Below are 4,622 nucleotides of genomic sequence, written 5' to 3'. Positions count from 1 at the left end.
GTCGCCAGGATGTGACGTCACATCCTGGCGACGCCGGTGCAGCGCGTATTGCTGTCCCCCCGCGGCAGGGATCCTGTGACGACGCACGGATCCCCCACCGTGGCTTGGCAGCCCTAGCTGTGAATAACAGTATCCCCAGTTGATGCCTGCTCATCCAACTACTCTTTCAGAAGCGGCTTGTAAAACTGAGCTAATAAGTTGGCAGTCCAACTCCCTCCCTGCCACACAAGACTCCAGCCACCTCCAACTGCCAGTTATCCCCCCTTTCACCCTCAAAGTGAGATCCAAAGGGTAGGACGGAGCGAAATGAAAAAAATGAATCCAAGACACCTCTTGGTCTGGCTCACCAGCTTCTTTTCTCCCTATCCTAGGTCTCTTTGAGACACAGCTGAGCTTCAACAGTCTTTGTTTAACTGTTAAACTGGCTGCAATAAAGCAAAACTTTCCATACTGCCCATCCATCTTTAGATAGCTATAATCTCATTCTCTTTCACCACTGCTTCCCTCTCTCACACACACTCACTCCCTTTATCTTTCCTCCTTGTTGAGCTGAGCAACAGACAGCTCAAGCATAGAAAAACTTCCACGTACCCCAGTAACCTGACTGAGGGAATCTCAGATGCAGACGAACTGCGCAGTGCCAGCTGAGAAGCTGTGATAGGAGAACTGGCACTTACATATGTATTTAGAAGAAGGAGGAGCAACACAACACAGAAGCCGAGCAGAAGAACACAAGAGAAGCCAATGTTGGATCAGGCCAGTGGCCCATCCAGTCCAACACTCTGTCACAAAGTGGCCAAAAAATACCAGGTGCCCTCAGGAGGTCCAGCAGTGGGGCCAGGACACTAGGAGCCCTCCCACTGTTACATAAGAACATAAGAGACGCCAATGTTGGATCAGGCCAGTGGCCCATCCAGTCCAACACTCTGTCACACAGTGGCCAAAAATACCAGGTGCCCTCAGGAGGTCCACCAGTGGGGCCAGGACACTAGGAGCCCTCCCACTGTTACATAAGGACACAAGAGAAGCCAATGTTGGATCAGGCCAGTGGCCCATCCAGTCCAACACTCTGTCACAAAGTGGCCAAAAAATACCAGGTGCCGTCAGGAGGTCCAGCAGTGGGGCCAGGACACTAGGAGCCCTCCCACTGTTACATAAGAACATAAGAGAAGCCACTGTTGGATCAGGCCAGTGGCCCATCCAGTCCAACACTGTCACAAAGTGGCCAAAAAATACCAGGTGCCATCAGGAGGTCCACCAGTGGGGCCAGGACACTAGGAGCCCTCCCACTGTTACATAAGAACATAAGAGACGCCAATGTTGGATCAGGCCAGTGGCCCATCCAGTCCAACACTCTGTCACAAAGTGGCCAAAAAATACCAGGTGCCCTCAGGAGGTCCATGCCGTCAGGAGGTCCAGCAGTGGGGCCAGGACACTAGGAGCCCTCCCACTGTTACATAAGAACATAAGAGAAGCCACTGTTGGATCAGGCCAGTGGCCCATCCAGTCCAACACTGTCACAAAGTGGCCAAAAAATACCAGGTGCCATCAGGAGGTCCACCAGTGGGGCCAGGACACTAGGAGCCCTCCCACTGTTACATAAGAACATAAGAGAAGCCAATGTTGGATCAGGCCAGTGGCCCATCCAGTCTAACACTCTGTCACACAGTGGCCAAAAATACCATGTGCCCTCAGGAGGTCCACCAGTGGGGGCAGGACACTAGAAGCCCTCCCACTGCTGCCCCCCCCCCAACACCAAGAATACAGAGCATCACTTGCCCAAGACTGAGAGTTCCTATCTATACCTTGTGGCTAAAAGCCTGTTGATGGCCCCTGTGTACCACAAACCATAGGTTTTTGGATTTCCCCTGGAGGCTGCAAACAGTTTGAACTGGAAGACAGTTCTGCACATCCCAACACAGGGGCAAGTGTGTTATATAGTCCGCATGTACAGGAGGAGGCAGGATTAGCTGTGGGGAGGAGGTCAGCCTAGCAGCCGGAAAATCATGCTCCTTACTTTGGGGGGGATCTACTGCAGAGAGAAAAGCACAGCATTCTAAGAATTCACAGCACACTGCAAAAACAAAATATTACACTAAAATCCTTCTGGGCAATCCACGTTCCCCACAATTTGGATACCCAGACTGAATTATCTTACATCGCAAGATGAAATTCCACAAATGGTTGTTGACTTAGGTTTCTGATTCATTTGGGATAAGACAGAGTTAGGATTTACTATCATACTTAAATTGTCACACAGATACTTGCAGGTTTGTTTTAGTATATGTCAGCAATTAAATGGCCTTGTTAACAGCAGGTTCTGTTAACATTGGAAACTATTCTGTACTGTTTGGAAATGTTATGAATTGTATGTATTGAAGTTTGCTAAAAACCAATAAAATATCAATTCACCCAAAAAAATTGGTAGGTCATTATAAAAAGATAATCTTTTTTGTCACTTATGTGGCACTTCAGGGAATAACTGGGTCTCTTAGAAACTTGAAAACATTTACAAAAAAAAGAATTCTACCATTCATCCCCAGCTGTGTCAGAGGCCTGATTTCGACTGATAACACCAAATTTCATTTTTACTGAGAGCTCAAGTTGATGTGCTAGACAGAAATAGAAAGGGGGGATTACATCTTCTAAACATTCTACAGCATTCTGTATGATTAAAACCATGCAAGGATAATGCACAATTATTACATATCTACAGAACCCACCATTAAAGCCACAAAATGTCAACTACCTACAACCAAATCAATGATTCCTTATATGCAACTGACTGAAGAGATAAATGTTGCATAGGTTGAGTGTTACAGGAGAAGGAAGAGGATTAGTTAAGCATGTAGAATTGTGAAGTTTTGGGGTGGAGTTGGGCCATGAAAGTATGCACTTGATTTTTTAAATTTTTAATAGAAACATTCGCTACAACAAAAGGGCTGCCTCATGACGGATAGCTGGATCTCCTCTCACAAATGGCATCTGGAAAATCATTTCCCATCAGTTTCCAAACGAAACAGCACAACTCCAACAGGAGGAGAGAGGACTCCAACCACCTTCCCACAAATCAAGAGTGTTAACAAAAATCACACTGCATTTCAGTCCCATCAATAACCAGATCATCAAAAATGCCTTCGTTTTGAAGACAGAATTCATAGGACTGACCGTAAGCCCAAAGCATTAGATATACTTGCTTTATAAAAAGATACAGTTATCCAAATTACTGCATCACCTTATTTATTTACATGTCGTCTAGATGCATACGCAGATAACTCACAAAGGCACGGTGAAGATGCCAACCAATCTGAGAAGAAAACTGAATCGTATATACCTCCCAATGTCCAGTGAATAAAAGAGAACCAAAAAGTAAGGCTGAAATAGTCAACCTATATACTTTTGTCCGGCAACTAAACTCAGATTCAAACACAATATGGAGAGGCGGAGATGAAACAAAAGCTGCGTATCCCTGAGATGCCTTCCCTCTGTCTCAGTTTAGATTTCGAGCAGGCAAGCCTCCATAAGTAAACCCGCCCCATTCTCCCAGGCTGCACTCGCTTCGTGCCTTTTGCTTTGTACGACTATAAACCATCATCCCAATGAGCAAGATGATGGGGGGGGGGGCCCCAGGGGCGGATGAAGGCTCACGGCTGCCCCCAGCACTGACCCATCTTGGTGCCCCCCCTCCTTTCCACACTGACCCCCAAGTCCATTTTAGCTGTCGACCTGTCTGACCAGATCTACAATGCAGGTTTGCAGCAATACAGAACATTTCTCCATCTAGATGACACAATAGGCTGTACAAACGAAGCCAAACGATTTGCACTTACAGGCTGTATTAATGTTTAAATAGTAATCTTCTTTATGTATACTTGACTTATCTTTTAATAAAATCGTTTAAAAAAAGGCAAAAAAAAACAAAACGAAGCCAAGCTTTTTACAAACCTTCATTCGTCGTTGATGGGGTTTTTTTTTCCTTCCCACCCTTTCCCCAACTTTGTGGTGCCCCCTTTGGCCCGGGTGCCCTAAGCACGTGCTTAGTCTGCTGCATGGTTCCTCCGTCCTGGGGTCCGTTAGCCATGCAGGCAGCCCTGAAGCAAAGGGGTCAGGCCAAAGAATGCATCTCCCCCTCCCGGTCCCCTCCCCCCATGCAACATGACAGCAGCAGCAGGAGGGGCGTGCGGGAGTACCTGGCAGCGGCGCTAATCCTGGAGGCGGGCGCGAAGGGATCTGGGCTCCTGTGCGTCCTACAAGAGGCATCCAGGCGGGCGGGAGCAGCCGGTGCGCCTAGTCCTTGCCGCCGCCGTTCTTCCCGCGGCTGCGCCTGCTGCAATGCATGGCTGATGCGCTCCCCTCCGCCCCAGCGTTTGCTGATAAAAGCTGCGGCTTGGTAAGAATGGAGCCTCCAGCGCGCACGCGCGCGCGCGCGGGGCTCTCGCCGAACAGGGGGAGAGCCGGCGAGGCGCAGGCGCAGTCGGCGACCGTTCGGGCGCGAGTACTGAGCATGCGCTTCCCAGCCGAGCCCTGTCCGGCGTCTATCAGGCACGCGTCGCTTTCCCGGATTGTACCGCGCGTGCGAAAGCGCCGGTGCTTATTGATTTCAAAAACGAAACCCGTCGCCG

General features: G+C 48.8%; 1 protein-coding gene across 1 annotated transcript in view; it reads right to left on the bottom strand.

Annotated features, from left to right (window-relative positions):
• CLASP1 (cytoplasmic linker associated protein 1) overlaps positions 1–4,396 on the bottom strand; it is a 334,150-nt gene extending 329,754 nt beyond the window's left edge. Inside the window, exon 1 of the mRNA XM_015419605.1 lies at positions 4,191–4,396. The gene's annotated coding sequence lies outside the window, so the exon portion shown is untranslated. The remainder of the gene's footprint in view (positions 1–4,190) is intronic.
• Between the last annotated feature and the right edge of the window lie 226 nt (positions 4,397–4,622).

This window comes from Gekko japonicus, unplaced genomic scaffold (assembly GCF_001447785.1).
Source record: "Gekko japonicus isolate JY-2015 unplaced genomic scaffold, Gekko_japonicus_V1.1 scaffold1037, whole genome shotgun sequence".
Taxonomy (NCBI): Eukaryota; Metazoa; Chordata; class Lepidosauria; order Squamata; family Gekkonidae; genus Gekko; species Gekko japonicus.
This window is presented reverse-complemented; position numbering and strand designations above follow the sequence as displayed.